The sequence below is a fragment of the Oryctolagus cuniculus genome, chromosome 3 (assembly GCF_964237555.1).
Source record: "Oryctolagus cuniculus chromosome 3, mOryCun1.1, whole genome shotgun sequence".
Taxonomy (NCBI): Eukaryota; Metazoa; Chordata; class Mammalia; order Lagomorpha; family Leporidae; genus Oryctolagus; species Oryctolagus cuniculus.
In genome coordinates this window covers 7,097,778-7,114,457 of record NC_091434.1, presented here as the reverse complement: position 1 = coordinate 7,114,457, position 16,680 = coordinate 7,097,778, and the positions used below count along the sequence as shown (strand labels likewise).

General features: G+C 53.3%; 1 protein-coding gene across 8 annotated transcripts in view; it reads left to right on the top strand.

Annotated features, from left to right (window-relative positions):
* Positions 1–16,680, top strand: part of DIS3L2 (DIS3 like 3'-5' exoribonuclease 2) — a 385,604-nt gene that overhangs the window by 298,564 nt on the left and 70,360 nt on the right. The window lies entirely within an intron of this gene.

Sequence of the window (16,680 nt, the reverse complement as noted above, 5' to 3'; positions counted from 1 at the left end):
GTGCACTTGCGTTGCTTGTTTCCCGTCTGTATCAGGTACAGGGGCACACCGAGTAGGAAAGGAGCCAGGGTTTCGGGGAGGGTGAATGTGTAGTGGCAGAAGCAGGCCGGGCAGCCTGAGGTGCAGTTAGGAGAGCAGGGCCTGGTGAGAGGAGGGTGTTTGGGCGTGGGGAGAGCCTACACAGGGGGCTGGCATCCAGCGGCCCATCGCGGGGGGCGTGGCAGGCCAGGTTGCCTCTGACGTGTCATGAGAAAGGCGGCAACGTGCAGGGTGACTGGAGGTTTGAAGGGGGATTGGCAAGGTCACGCCAGAGGTCAGGCACAAGGGCCTGAAACCACAGCCCAAGAGGAGAACGGGCAAGAGCGTCAGCGGGCGGTCACTCCTCAGACGGAAGTGACTCCCAGAAAGGCCAGTCCCCTCCCCAAACAGAAACATCCCTAAAAATCCCGAAATTGGGTTGTGAGTGAGCAAGCCGCGGGACCACTCCATGCAGTGTCGTGCAGCTGCCGAAGCTGGTTGCAAAAACTGGAAGAAAGAACATGGGAAGGTTTATGCTGTACTGTTGAATGGAAGTAAAAAAGATATTTAATTATCAGGAGGTTCCAAATAAAGATGGAGGATCGAATACCCACATTTACTTTCATTCCCTCCCAAAACCTCACTAAAACAACAGTAAAGGGTTTTTTTTTTTAAAAGGCATAAACCCGCAAGGACAAAGAGAGTGGGAGAGGAGACAACAGCAACAAAACTTTGGACGCTGGGTAGCAGATGGATGAGTGGTAACTGACTTAGCAGTGCCGAGAAAGCCGAGTCCGAGCCAGCAGCGGGCAAGGCCAAGAAGCAGCCCGGTTTACAGAGCAGAGCCCTCAAAAGAAGCTCAAAAACCGACTACCAGATCGCGGGAAGGCCGGGCGCGGGCGCGGGGAGCGCGGACGGGCTGACGACGGCCCCACTCGAAGTTTCATTGTGAAAGATCGCCCCTCCGTAGCTTGGCAGAAGACCAGAAATGTGTCCTCCACACAGACCAGAGGGGAGTCTGAGCTCGGGGGCACGGCGGGGGCCCAGTGGATGTGGGTGGACGGCAGGGTAGGCGTTCCAGCTCTTTCCACCCGGCCTCAGGATTTGGTAGCCAAGCCCATCCCCTTCGGTCAGGAGATAGGAAAATCTTGCTCTGAGGAATCCTGGGAAGAGCCAGACTTGAAGATGCTAACCCTAAGAGCTGGGAGAGCAGCAGCCTTGCTTTGTCTCCCGCAGGAAAGCTTGCGTGGGGTGAGCACCACCCACACACGCAGAGCTTGGGAGGATTTCACGTAGCGGCTTGTTGAGTGTTCACTCTGATGTGTGCACAGACAACTAAGAGGAAAGCCTGTAACTGGAAACGGGCAGACGGTCGGTGTTTGGTTAGTCGTCGCTGCCCCGCACCAGGGTGCCTGGGTTCCATACCCGGCCCTGCTCCTGACTGCAGCTTCCTGCCAGTGCGCACCCTGGGAGGCAGCGGGGATGGCTCAGGGGGCTGGGGTCCCGCCGCCCGTGTGGGGAGATCTGGCTTGAGTTCCTGGCTCCTGGTTTGAGCACCAGCCCTGCTGCAGCCACTGTGGGCATTTGGGCAGTAAACTTGCTCTCCTCCCCACCCCCATCTTCTGTGTCCCTCAAATAAAGGAAAGTTGTTTTTGTTTTTTTTTTAAGTAGGAAGACAAAGTAAACAGAAAGAGGAAATTGGGACAAAAGACACTCAACGGGGAGAAGAAACTATCGTTTATATTCTTAGCACATCTTTTTTGAAGAGAGTATATCACAGGACCCTGATACTTTATTAAAGAAGTATTCCAAAGGGGAAAAAAAAGAGCTCTTAGAAATTAAAAACAGGAGAGAAGAAATGAGGAGGATTCAAGGTTCTGGCTAGAAGAAACTTGTCGAAGTGTCCCAGAGAGCGATAGAAAAGATCAGAACTGTAGAGGACCAGTCCAGGCTACCCAGCATCTATTCAGTGAGATTCCAGAAACAGGGAGCAGAGAAACAGGGCGGAAGGAATGGTCAGTAAAACACTGGTGGGAACTTCCCCTCCTGGAGGACGGGGCTGTCCAGGTGGCAGGAACCTCTGCCCAGCACAGTGGGGCACACATATTCTTCATGGCAAATCGTCACAAAGTTGCACAACACTGGGGACAGAAAAGAGCCTCTCAGGTTCATCTTTTTAAAAGATTTATTTATGGGGCTGGCGCTGTGGCGTAGTGGGCAAAGCAGCCGCCTACAGTGCCGGCATCTAATATGGGTGCCAGTTCGAGTCCTGGCTGCTTCACTTCCAATCCAGCTCTCTGTGATGGCCTAGGAAAGCAGTAGAAGATGGCCCAAGTCCTTGGGCCCCTGCACCCACATGGGAGACTGGGAAGAAGCTCCTGGCTCCTGGCTTCACATCAGCACAGCTCTAGCCATTGCAGCCAGTTAGGGAGTAAACCAGCAGAGGGAAGACCTCTCTCTCTCTCTCTCTCTTTGCCTCTTCTTCTCTCTCTCTGTAACTCTGCCTTTCAAATAAATAAATGAGTCTTTTAAACAAATAAAAGATTTATTTATTTGAAAGGCACAGTTACACAGAGAAAAGGGAGAGAGAGAGATCTTCCATACACTGGTTCAGTCCCCAGGTGTCTACAATGGCCAGAGCTGGGCCAGGCCACAGCCAGGAACTTCATCCAGGTCTCCCACATGGGTAGCAGGGCCCAAGCACTTGGGCCATCTTCCACTGCTTTGCCCAGGTCATTAGAAGGAAGCTGGATCGGAAGTGGAACAGCCAGGACATGAACCAGTATCCAGATAGAATGCTAGTCCCCAAGCCTATAGGTTTCTAAGAAGGAAATGGGGGAAGCCAACTACAAGAGGTCATAAATCAAAGTGACTTCAGGCTTGCCCACTGACCCCCTAGAAGTCAGCTCACATTGAACAAAGCTTTCTGGTTTCTGAGAGACGATGATCTCCCTGGTAAGATTCTGTGAGCTAGGCCGCCCATAGAATGTGAGATTAGGAAAAGACATTTGCAGACATGCAGAGTCTCAAAAAAAAAAAAAAAAAAAAAAAAGCTACCTATCATCCATCCTTTGTCAGGATGCTGCCAGAGGGTGCACTTCACCAAAATGAGGACTAAATCAAGAAAGAGGAGGTCATGGGACCCCAGAAGCAAGTTAGAAAGGAAGTGGAGAAACCACCCAGATCAAGGGTCAGCTGACTTCCTGGGAAAGGCCAGATAGTCAGTACTTCCAGCTCGATAGGCCCTGTGGTCTCTGCTGTGACTGCTGAACTCGTCCACTGAGCAGGAAAACAGACGTCCTGTAAAGGAGTGAGCTTGGCTTTGTTCCAGTAAAACTTTATTTAAAAACCGCTGACAGGCTGGATTTGGCCCACAGACCATAATTTGCTAACACCTGCCCTGGAAGATGGTGAAAAAATTTCCAAGGGCACCAAGTAACACACGGGGTAGAAGGCAGTTGACCCCAAATAGAGCAGATCAGACAGTTCTAGGAGAGAAGTCTTTGAGAAAATGAAGTGGTTAAAACATCTGATGTTAAGTTCAAGTGTCTGAGTTTTTTGAGAGATGGTTTAGACCAACAGTTATCAAACTCTTCAGTCTCAGGGCCTGTTACACTGAAAAATTGCTGAGGGGATGGGCATTGTCAGAGTGGCCACCTGGGACACCCACAGGCCATATTGGAACACTTGGTTGGAGTCCTAGTTGCCCCCTTCTGATCCAGCTTCCTGATAATTGTGGGAGACAGGAGATGATGGCTCAACCTGTTGGTTCCTTAACACCCATGCATGGGATCCGGATGGAGTTCTGGGCTCCTGGCTTCAGCCTGGCCCAACTCTGAGGTTTTTCAGGCATTTGGGGAGCAAACCAGAAGATGGAAAATCTTTCTCCGTCTCTCTGCCTTTCAGACAAGATGAAAATAAGTAAATTTTTAAAATTTACTACTGTTTATCCTATTAGAAACTTTAACTGATGAAAATTTAAACAGTCACTTATTTCAATTAAAATACTAAGCCTATTATAACATTATTGGAAAAGAGCTACATTTTCCTAAACAAAAAAAAATAGAAAAACTTGTTTACTAATCCCACAAATCTTTATCTGTCATAAAGAAGATATTAAGTTGGATCCTCATATGTGCTTGCATATTTAGTCTACAGGAATACTTCTTCTTGGTTGAGGTATAGGAATACAGTCTGAATTCAGACTGATATGCAATTGGAAAAGAAAGAGCACTTTAATAACTTTTTCAAGTACTTGTAGATACTCATCTGGTACACAAAGATTCAACAAATAGTTTCTTGTCAGTTCATTCCAACCTGGACTCTGAAACCATATCTGCTGTGGGCCAAGTTCGTGCCCTCCCCTCCAGAATGCACTGTTGAAGCACCGGCCCCCAGCACGACTGTGTTTGGAGCCTGGGCCTGTAGAGGTAACGAAGATGGAGCGAGACCGTGAGGGCAGGGCTCTGGTCCTGGAAGGTCACGTCCTCGTGAGAAGAGACACCACAGCTCCAGCTCTCCTCCCGGTGAGGGGGATGGCGGGCCAGGGAGGGAGCCCGCCCTGAGCCAAGCTGGCAGCACCGGGAAGAGAGCCCTGCCTAAGAGCCGCCTGGCTGGCACCAGGTAGAGCGCTGTTGCTGAGGGCCACTTTGGCTGGCCGCTGGACCTTGAACGTTCAGCCTCCGGGACTTCAGAAGTGCGCGTCTGTTGTTGACGTCGCCCAGTCTGGTATTTGGCAGTGGTGACCCTAGCAGACTATTACAGTATCAACTGAACTGGTTTTTTTTTTTTTTTTCTTTTTTTTTTTTTAACTAGAGTACATAACAATCCATTGGTCTATCTTTTTTTTTTTTTTTTTTTTTTTTTTTTTGACAGGCAGAGTGGACAGTGAGAGAGAGAGAGAGAGACAGAGACAGAGAGAAAGGTCTTCCTTTGCCGTTGGTTCACCCTCCAATGGCCGCCGCGGCCGGCGCGCTATGGCCGGCGCACCACGCTGATCCCATGGCAGGAGCCAGGTGCTTCTCCTGGTCTCCCATGGGGTGCAGGGCCCAAGGACTTGGGTCATCCTCCACTGCACTCCCTGGCCACAGCAGAGAGCTGGCCTGGAAGAGGGGCGACCGGGACAGAATCTAGCGCCCCGACCGGGACTAGAACCCGGTGTGCCGGCGCCGCAAGGCGGAGGATTAGCCTGTTGAGCCGCGGTGCTGGCCCATTGATCTATCTTAAATCTTTCCCTCTTTTTTGTTTCTCTCTTTTTAAAAAAATATTTTTTTGTTTATTTATTTGAAAGTCAGAGTTACAGAGAGAGGGAGAAACAGAGAGAGGTCTTCCATCCACTGGTTCACTCCCCAAGCAGCCAGAATGGCCAGGGCTGAGCTAGGCTGAAGCCAGGAGCCAGGAGCCAGGAGCTTCACCTGGGTCTCCCACATTGGCGGCATGGGCCCAAGCACTTGGACCATCTTCTACTGCTTGTCCCAGGCCATTAGGAAAGTGGAGCAGCCAGGACGTGAACCAGTGCCAATGTGGGATGCCAGAGGTAGCTTTACCTGCTACACCATAATGCCCACCCTCTTCTCTTTTCCCTCCCTCCCTCCCTTGCTTCCCTTTCTTTCCATCCTTCCTTAGAAATGTAAGCCCAGAATAACTCATAAATTTTTTAAAATTTATATTCATTTTATTGAATGGCAGAGAGAGCTCTTCCAGCCACAAGTTCACTCCCCAAATGCCCACATCAGCCAGGACTGGGCCAGGCCGAAGCCAGGAGCCTAAACTCAGCCGGGGTCACAGGGGTGGCAGGGACCTGAGTACTTGGGTCACCATCTGCTGCCTCTCAGGGTACTCATTAGCAAAAAGCTGGATCAGAAGTGAAGGAGCCGGGAGTCAAACCAGTTACTGCAGTACGCAATGCGGACATCGTGAGCAGCATCTTAACCACTGCACTAAATGTCCTTGGCTTCCATTTTTAATGGATCTCTTACCCAGGCATGATTTTTTTTTTTTTTTTAAGATTTATTTGAAAGGCAAGACTACAGAGAGGCAGAGGCAGAAGCAGAGAGATCTTGCATCCGCTGGTTCACTCCCCAAATGGCTGCAACAGCTGGAGCTGGGCTGATCCAAGGCCAGGAGCCAGGAACCTCTGCTAGGTCCCCCACGCAGGTGCAGGGGCCTTAACATTTGGGCCATCCTCCACTGCTTTCCCAGGCCATAGCTGAGAGCTGGATGGCAAGTGGAGCAGCCAGGACTTGAACCAGTGCCCACATAGGATGCTGGCACTGCAGGCGGTAGCTTTACCCACTATGCTACAGGGCCATCTCCCATGCATGATTTTTTCTTTTTTAGATTTATTTATTTTATTTGAAAGGCAGAGTTACAGAGAGGCAGAAGCATAAAGAGAGAGAGAGAGAGAGAGAGAGAGAGAGAGAGAAAGTCTTCCATCCACTGGTTCACTTCTCAGATGGGTGCAATGCCCAGAGCTGCAACAATCCGAAGCTAGGAGCCAGGAGCTTCTTCCGGGTCCCCGACCTGGGTGCAGGGGCCCAAGAACTTGGGCCAACTTCCACTGCTTTCCCAGGCCAGCGCAGAGAGCTGGATCGGAAGTGAAGCAGCTGGGACTTGAACCGGTGCCCACATGGGATGCTGGCACTGCAGGCAGCGGCTTTACCTGCTATGCCACAGCCTTCCCACCCCCAGCATGATTTTTAACATTACATATTGGTCATTTAGAAAATATTGGCTTTGTATGTGGCCTCATATTTTATATCAGAAATTCACGTATGTTAATATAACTGCTAATACTATCATGAAAGTTTTTTTTTTTTAATTTTTTGACAGGCAGAGTGGACAGTGAGAGAGAGAGAGACAGAGAGAAAGGTCTTCCTTTGCCGTTGGTTCACCCTTCAATGGCCGCCGCAGCCGGCGCGCTGCGGCCGGCACACCGCGCTGATCCGATGGCCGGAGCCAGGTGCTTCTCCTGGTCTCCCATGGGGTGCAGGGCCCAAGTACTTGGGCCATCCTCCACTGCACTTCCCTGGCCACAGCAGAGAGCTGGCCTGGAAGAGGGGCAACCGGGACAGAATCCGGTGCCCCAACTGGGACTAGAACCCAGTGAGCCGGTGCCGCAAGGCGGAGGACTAGCCTAGTGAGCCGCGGCGCCAGCCTGCAAGTGTTTTAAGTGTTAGGAAACCATCATGTGTCAGATACACGATTCCCAAGAATTCCAATTTTTGTGAAAGCCCATTTTATCACTGGCAATACACAGTGTCCATTGTTTTACTTGAAATGCCAAACACCAGGTCTGAGTGACTGTAGATTGTGTGTTACTTGTTTCTCTAAGTGAAAGTGGTTTTCCATTAAAAAGGCAGGCAACTCAGTTCACAACTCGGTTACATAAATGTTTCTCCTCTACATTCAGCATCACTGACAGCAACTACCACCCAAGAGTTAAGACAGAATAAAATTCACAACTTTTACACTCCATCAAGCACATTCATGTGGCTGGCGCTGTGGTGTAGCAGGTAAAGCCGCCATCTGCAGGGCCGGCATCCCATATGGGTGCCAGTTAGCATCCCGGCTGCTTTTTTTTTTTTTTTTTTTTTTTTGACAGGCAGAGTTAGTGAGAGAGAAAGACAGAGAGAAAGGTCTTCCTTCCATTGGTTCACCCCCCCTAAATGGCCACTACAGCGGGCGCGCTGCGCCGATCCAAAGCCAGGATCCAGGTGCTTCCTCCTGGTATCCCATGGGGTGCAGGGCCCAAGTACTTGGGCCATCCTCCACTGCCTTCCCAGGCCACAGCAGAGAGCTGGACTGGAAGAGGAGCAACCGAGACAGAATCTGGCGCCCCAACCAGGACTAGAACCCAGGGTGCCGGCGCTGCAAGGCAGAGGATTAGCCTAGTGAGCCACGGCGCCAGCCTGCTTCACTTCTGACCCAGCTCTCTGTTATGGCCTGGGAAAGCAGTATAAGATGGCTCAAGTCATGTGGGAAAACTGGAATAAGCTCCTGGCTCCTGGCTCCGGATCTGTCTAGCTCCCGCCATTGCAGCCAACTGGGGAGTGAACCAGCGGATGGAAGACCATGCTCGCTCTCTGCCTCTCTGTCTCTCTGTGTGTAACTCTGACTTTCACATAAATAAATCTTAAAAAGAAAAAAAAAAGAAATACTAGTACAGACCCAAAAGAAGGAAGGTGAGAGATACACCTGGACATTTGTCACAAGAAAAAACTCACCCAACTAAACTTTGTTCTGTAGGAACAACTGTGATCCACAAAATCTCAGCCCAGACTGGCTCAGCGCAGTAGCCTGGTCCCCTCCTGAGCACCGCCAGCTCTTCTGCCAGGCACTTTAGGAGCGTGAGGGCCTGCACACCAAAGACCGGGGCTCAGTGCCCTGCCCTCCGATCTTAAACTGAGGTCACCTCGGGCGGCATAACCAGTGACAGACTTTAAAGGATGAAGCCGGCTTGGTAACGAAGTCCTTAGACTTTAGAGCCCTGGAGTCCCGGTGTCCCAGGTAGCCCAGCAGAGGAAGGGTCCCTCTGGTAACGGTGCCGGCCTCGAGTTGTCTCCGGCAGCATCCCTTCCGGGACTGCCCGGGACCAGGGAGCACCCGGAGTGTTCCCTGGTGCCACCCGTTTCAGGCCAAATGTCGTGCGTTTCTTCTCCATGGGGGGTATTCTTCACCCTGGTCTTTCTTCTCTGCTTCCCGCGAACCTCTAGACTCATCTGCCCTCTTCCTTGTCACCGTGGTGCTGGCACCTGTGTCCCAGCTCCAGTCTCCCACTTGTTCTCCCAGCGGCTCTACCTGCCCCATTTCAGCTTCGCTCCCCACCACCCTCACCTGCCCACCAGAGCGGTCAGAACAGTCCCTTTAAATCCCAAGTTGGGTCTTGTCTCTCCTCCATGAAAACTGCAGTCAGTCCTTCCGCAGAGTGAAAGCCAGAGAGTCCGTACAGGGGGCTTTGCTCCTGTTCTTTCTCCCCGTCTTCTCTGCAGGTAGTGCATGGACCCCAAGGTCACCAGGGGCCAGATTCCCGTCTGGTCCCGGAGCCACCGGGCTCACCTGAGAGAAGCTGGCTCGCTGACTTCCTTCCCTCCGTCTTCTAACGTCCTCCAAGTCTCCACCCCACATAGCTCCGGGCACTCTCCCCGCCCCCTGTGTTGAGGACAGCACATTGCAAGGGACCCGTGGGATGTTCCCACCCAGGCTTCCGTCAGCTGAGCCTCGGGCTCCTTCCGAATCTGTCCGTTGCTGATGTCACTGTTCCACGTATCTTTGCTCCTGGGCTCCAGCCTTCCACTCATCTTCCCTTCAAGACCCAGCCTTCTCCCAGATGACTTTCCTTTCTCTTTCTTGGAAACCGGCCAGACCAGCCAGCTTGATCTGCGAGAGTCCTCCCTTCCACAGCACACTTCCTTCCTGTCTGCCGTTCCTCACCTCTTCCCTCGGCGTGCAGTGGAGATCGGGGCTGAGCCGCAGCCCGGTGTTCCTGAGACCTTCTGATGGCTTCAGTGAGACCAACTTGTAGCCCCTTCGTGTCCGCCACACCCCAGGGCCAACGTGTCCAACTCTGTTTTCTGTTACTGCCGTCATCACCCAAGTGCAAGGCCTCGCCATCTTCCCCTGGGGCCACTGAGGTAGACTCTATGTGGTCTCCGTTCTGTTTCCTCAGAGATGTCAGCTGACCACTTCCAGTGTCGCTCAGCTGGTCCCACAAGTCCAGTCCCCACCAGCTCACCCCCAGCCTGTGGCTGTCCACCACCCATCCTGCCCCTCGGCCTCCACTCTTTTTTTTTTTAAAGCTTTATTTTATTTATTTGAAAGAGCTACAGAAAGAGGTGGACCCAGAGAGAGAGAGAGAGGTTGGTCTTCCATCTGCTGGTTCCCTCCCCAAATGGCTGCAATGGCCAGAGCTGGGCCGATACAAAGCCAGGAGCCAGGAGCTTCTTCTGGGTCTCCCACGTGGGTGCAGGGGCCCAAGGACCTGGGCCATCTTCTACTGCTTTCCCAGGCCATAGTAGAGAGCTGGAGTGGAAGTGGAGCAGCCAGGACTCAAACCGGTGCCCATGTGGGATGCCAGCACTCCAGGCCAGGGCTTTAACCTAACACAACACAGCGCCGGCCCCTCGGCCTCCACTCTTGACACCCAAGGGTTTTGTTGGCCTGACAGGGAGTTGCCGCACTGGCAAGATTTCACATGTGCCTCTTCCTCTTCCTTGAAGATCCTTCTGTTAGCTCCGCCTGCAAGCTTAGCCTTTTTGAGTTCAAGCTAAATGTAGTGTCATTGCTAAGTCACTCATTCATTCCATAACCAGTCATGGATATTTGCCATCTTCAGACACTGAACAAGATACCAAAGAGATTCCAATAAAATAGGCACTGAAGGCCAGCGCCGTGGCTCACTAGGCTAATCCTCCGCCCGCGGCGCTGGCACACCAGGTTCTAGTCCCAGTCGGGGCACCAGATTCTGTCCCAGGTGCCCCTCTTCCAGTCCAGCTCTCTGATGTGGCCTGGGAGTGCAGTGGAGGATGACCCAAGTCCTTGGGCCCTGCACCCCATGGGAGACCAGGAGAAGCACCTGGCTCCTGGCTTTGGATCAGCGTGATGCATCGTCTGCAGTGCACCGGCCGCAGCGGCCATTGGAGGGTGAACCAACAGCAAAGGAAGACCTTTCTCTCTGTCTCTCTCTCATTGTCCACTCTGCCTGTCAAAAAAAAAAAAATAGCACTGAAATAGAAACAGTGGTTATCTTTTGATGGAGGATTGTTGCAATTTTTTTCCCTTGTCTCTTATCCTACTTGTATTTTTTAAGTTTTCTACAATGGGTGCATACAAAAATACTTCAAAACATGCAGGGAAAATTAAAAGATGAACTGTTGTGATGCAAAATATTTTGAAAGCCATGCATAGTTTTTTCATAAAACACATTTTCCATGAACTTTTGAAGACCCCTCTTACTGTAATGGGAAAAAAAAGTGAAAATCATTTTTGAGATTTTTTCCCCTTGTTTTTTTAATAACAGATGAGACATACTGGAATATGTTCGTAGGCTGAGCGGGAGGGCAAACAGTGAAGGTGACGCTGGAGATGAGGAAGGAGGGCGGGCAGACTTTTGGAGCCAGGTCCAGAAAGCAGTGGGAGGCCCAGCCCACCCTAGGCTGGAGATCAGCTCCCACAGGAAGAGAAGTAGAGACGGGGAGCCAGAGGGTTTGCTGCTGACTCCATGAGAAGGTGCTCAGGCCGGGATGCATCCGCCCGCCAGGGGCCCCGGTGGCACACCTGTCACCCTCCCGGCGCCGAGTCAGGTGCGCGCAGGTCTGTTGTCCTGCTAGATTGTAAAGTCCTTAAAAGCAGAGTCCATTCCTAATTTTCTAATTAGAAAAGTGCTCAGAAGGGGTGTCGCAGAGTGGCGTGCGTGTCAGGCCCACACCGGTTTGTGTTCTGGTCTGCGGAATTACAACGCTGTTGCGCTTGCTAAGTGGCAGGTGACTCAGAGCTGTGAGGCCGTTTGCTGGGGATTGAGGGGCTCCTTTCAGCACCCCCCGCCCCTGCCCGGGCTGACCCCTGCAGAGCTGCGTGGCCCACCCTGCTGCTGGCCTCTCAGCCATCACTGCTCGGGGTGCTGGGTAACTTGGAGGGTCTTGTCTAGACAGCACGCACCCCGGGGCTCAGGCTCCTGAACAGGATCGTGTAATGTGGGCTTCGTTAATGGTAAAGGAAGGCAGTGTTGGGCGTTCAGTTTCATCCGGGGACGCCGGAGCAGAAACTATCCAGGCAGCTCCCGGTGGGAGACGACAGCTTTGAAGACTCATTCTGAGAATACTAGAAAAGTTCCCAGCGCATCCATCTTTAGAAATTGCCGGAGGCGGAGCAGAGTTGCCTGATTTCAGGCCTGCAGCGACAGCGCTGGGAGGGGAGCATTGGGAAGAACTCCGCCGTGTTCTTGCCTCACGGCCCAGTTTCCTCATGAAGGCACCAATCAGATGGCTACTAGGTCACCACCGGGGAACAGCAGGGCCAAATTGTGGTAAGGCTGCTCGAATCCTTGGGATTGAAAGAACAACTTGAAGTGAAATGTTCTCGATAAACAAAGCAGGCGTGCCATTGAGCATGCCTAGGATCGCTGGGCAGAGAGCTAGACATTCTTTCTCATCAGCTTCCCTCTTAGGTTTTGTTGTTCCTGACAGTAGGTTTGATTTACATCTGAACATGGGCCCAGGTCAGTAAACAAGTAGCAGGTCGGGGGGTGGGGGGGCTTCTGGAGAGATCCAGAACGAAGGGCCTCCGAGACGGAAGCTGGGGTTGAGAGGTGCATGGCCGGAGCCTGTGCAGCCCCTGTGGCCCACAGCGCCCCTACCTGTGCTGTGGTCAGTGACGCTTTGGTTTCGGTGTTCGCTGTAGTTTGACGATGGTGGAGTGGGCTCTGGCTGGTCAGGTGGTGGTGCTCGCTCCTGGCTCAGTTCCTGGGAAAACTCTGGATGTCATCTGTAGAGAAGATACGTGGCCACTCCCTCAAGTTAGTGAGCTAATCAGTAAGAGGTCGATTTACATGGAAACCATAAGCTAAACGGGGAGACAGAGACTGCACCTGACAGTGCCCAGTGCTCCATCAGGCACGGGGCAGGGGCTCCCTTTCAGTGCCCCCCGCCTCTCCGCCGCCTTCCAGTGCCTGTCTTTCTGCCCAGCTCCTTGCCGCCTCCCTGGCACCTCTGACTGCTCTCGAAGCTGTGCTGTCTCCCAGCAGTGACCCTCCTGTCTCCACAGCTGTGGGCAGTGGCAGAAACCCACTGGTTTCGTTCCCGATGGGCAAATGTTCCTTTCTTCTTAATACACTTTTTGTTTGCTTGTTTCTTTTTCTTTTCTTTTTTTTTTTTTTTTTAAGATTTATTTGAAAGGCAGAGCCTCTTCCATCTGCTGGTTCACTCCCCAAATGGGTACAACAGTCAGGGCAAGGTCAGGCCAAGGCCAGGAGCCAGGAACTCCATCTGTTCTCCCATAGGGTGTCCAGGGCCGCAGGTGCCTGGACCATCCTCTGCTGCAGGACGTTGGATTGGAAGCCCAGCAGTTGGAACTCACACGAGCACTCCAGGTTGAGATGCCGGTGTCACAAGCGACAGCTTAACCCACTGTGCCACAGTGCCTGCCCCCAGTAATGTTTTTTGGAACTATTTTACATAAAGACTGCTGTGAATGGATTTTGCATATAATTAGATTATAGATTAAAATTATAAATTAGCCCCATTAGCAGTTTTTAAGCAGAGATGTCTTAATGAGGCACAGGTGTTTCTCAGACCATCAATTTTAAGACACATCTGAATGATCTGGGCAGTTTTCAAAGGATATGATTTCTCATACCTCTGTGTCTATAAAATAGAGGCAGTTGGCATGTATTTGGGGGGTACTTGGTTTCTTGTAGTCCTTCATCTGTCTGGCTGTGGCCTGCAGCTGAAATACAGTAAAAGGAACCCTGGACTTTGAGTCTTGCGTCCTTCCACATGGTCTGGTCTCGGCTGCCGCTGGTTGTGGATGTTGCCAAGTGCCTCGTCTGTCTTCTCAAAGGTCCGATGAGCTGAGTGACACACTCCTGCCAGACACATTAAGGTAATGGGGGAGAGGACACAGGCTGACGGTATGGTGGCGTCGCCAGTCTCGCCTGGGACCAGAAAGTAGGCCTTTGTGGCTGATAGGAGCCTCCTGGTCAGCGTTTCCCGCAGTGGGTCGGCCGCTGGTGGCCCGGATCACTCAGCCGTTCGAGTGAGTGCGGCGAGTGTGGAGGCAGAGGCCCAAGTCCTGTGATCTAGCGAAGGAAGGAGGAAGGGCATGAGCTTTTCTGAAGTGTTTTGTTTATGAATCTCCTCGTGGCTTTTTACTTTTTCCATGAAAAACTCTTTGTCCTTTTGTCTTCTGCCACTGGCCCCGGTTGTGGACTGGGTGTTGATGTGAGCACGGTTTCCAAATTGGAAATTAATGAGGTGTTCCATCCAGAGAGGCCTTCCTCCCACCTCCCATGCCGCACGCCGGCCGCGCCCGGGTCCCCCTCCGTGTGGATCGGTGCTGCCGGCCGCCCTTCTCTGGGGAAGGCTGCTCGGGTCTCTGCTGGCCTGACGCAGCCGTGGCTGCAGGCCGGCTTTTCCTGGCCTAAGAGTTTTCTTAGTGCATCAGTCAGGTCTGACGGCAGAAGTGCTCGATGGAGTTGAGGCCGCGTAGGCTGGCTGCTGAGGCCCTGTCACGGAGAGGAAGCTGCTGGTGGCTCTGCCAGCTTCTGCCCTAGCCCTTTCTGTGTTTGTAAGGAGGGCTGGATTGGCGCAGATTCCCCGGGATGCAGGCACTGGGGAGGTGGCTGTATCAGCGAAGCTTTAGGAAGCTCGTTAGCGCTCTGTGGGCTCCCGTGCGGCGCCGTTAAGAGGGGGTATCTATTTTGATTGACAAGAGCAGAGGTTCCCATTAGGGAAAACTTTTATTTTATTTTTTATTTATTTGCTGGGTAGAGTTATAGACAGTGAGAGAGAGAGACAGAGAGAAAGGTCTTCCCTCCATTGGTTCACTCCCCAAATGGCTGCCAAATGGCTGCTATGGCCAGCACTGCACTGATCCAAAGCCAGGACCTAGGTGCCTCCTCCTGGTCTCCCACGCGGGTGCAGGGCCCAAGCACTTGGGCCATCCTCCACTGCCCTCCTGGGCCACAGCAGAGAGCTGGACTGGAAGAGGAGCAGCCGGGACTAGAACCCAGCGCCCGTATGGGATGCTGGCACCACAGGTGGAAGATTGACCAAGTGAGCCACGGCGCCGGCCCCAGGGAAAACTTTTAAAGGGGCTCAAACAGTCTGATGGCCCACAGCCAGCATGGGCTGTGAGCACATGTGGGTGAGGAGCGGCTGGCAAGGAGCGCACACACACACGGATTTCAGAATTCTCTTGCCGCAAAGTATACTAACCTGGTCTTCCGTTTTCCACGGTGCTTTTGAAGTGGCCCCTCGTCAGGGCCCAGCCACCAGAGGGGTCAAAGGGAACAACAAAAGTGCATGTAGAGCCAGGAGGCCCGGGCCTGGGGACTGGTCAGGGGATGTCTGGGAACCTCATGGGACTGGCTGCGAAAATGTGTGCTTAAGTATTTCAGCAGGAGGGCCCGGAGCTTTCACGAGCTCTTAGAGCAGTTGTTGGACCGCTGATGTACGGGAAGGCAGGTGCCCGCTCCGGCTGCAGTGGCCGCCCTGCGCCAGCGCAGCCTCTAGAGAGAAAGGCCACACCCCAGAAAGCCCCCTGCCCTCCACCTGGGTGCTGGAGGCGAGGCGCGAGACCACCTGTGGAGCGTATGCCAGAGAGAGAGAGGCGCCGAGCAGGGTGGAACCTGGCGTTTCCCGAGCGTGCCGAGGGCAGACTGGCCTGCGTGACGTGGGCGCACGGGAGGAGGAGGGACGGGGTTTGGAATGAGATGGGGAAAAGGAAACAAGCTAAATCTCCAGGGGGAACATGTGAGACCACAAGAATGAAGAGGTCACGGCCCTGTCGTTCCCGGGGAGGCTGGAACAGCTCCGCTCAGGAAGTGGGGCGGAGCCAGCGGGACCAGCCTGGAAGGAGCTCTTCTGGGCACCTGTGCCGGCGCGCGCCTGGGACCGGGTCAGTACCTGGGGTCGGCTCCTCAGCTGCCTGTGCCTGCAGAGCACACGATGCCTCCAGAGAGCCAGATGCAGGGCCAGCTTGCCCGGTAGCAGACTCAGGAGCACGTTAATGGAAGTCCTTGTATTTTTGGATAGGGGTGTCATTCTTGGAAATCTCTGGAAAGCGTAGTTTTAAGATTTTTTTAATTAGTCTGCATTTAAAGATTCAAGACTCGTTACAGCTCTCGGTACCACCACCTCCCTCCCCATAAGAGTGAGGGCTGCGACTGTTCTGCCGTATTCTGAGAGTATGGATTTGGAAGGTGAGGGTTCCCAAGGGCGCTCCCTGGCCTTCCAGGCTAGCAGCCCATTCCCTGGAGGCTTTGCTGTGTGGACAGCACCTGCCACCCCTCCCACGGCCTCTTCCAGAAGCGTTCTCTCAGGGCCGTGACCTGCATGGCCTGGCCGGTGAACAGCAAGGCAGGGGGATTCTGCAGGCCCAGGCTGCAAGGCTCTGCTCTGAAGGATGCCAGTCATCTCCCAAGCACTTGCCTCGGTCCCAGACCCCACCCAGCCACACTCGCCCTGGCCTCACGCTTGCCCGCTCGCCTACCTAGATGGGCCCTTGGCCGCCCTCTCCCTGGCCTCACGCTCGATGGGCCCTCGGCCTCCCTTGCCCTGGCCTCACGCTCATCTACCTGGACGGGGACTCTGTGCCATGAGCGCTCCCAAGCTGCCTCTCTGCCCCTCACATCTCCAGGCCGCCTTCTCCTCCTCGCCCTGCAAACAGCGCAGTCCTCTCCCCTGCTCCCTCAGCTGCCTGCCCTCGCTGCCATGCTTCCAGGAGCCGTCGCCACTGGTGCCACCCCTGCACTGCAGCCACCCCGTCCTTGGCCCAGAGCTGCCCAGACTGGCACACGTGACAGCTCAGATCCCAGCTTTGCCAATCTCTGGGGGCGTGAGCTTGGACAAGTCACTTCATTTCTTGGCACATGGGTTAGGCTGCCGCCTGTGCCTCCAGCATCCCATATGAGCTCAGGTTTGAGTCCTGGCTGCTCCATTTCCTATC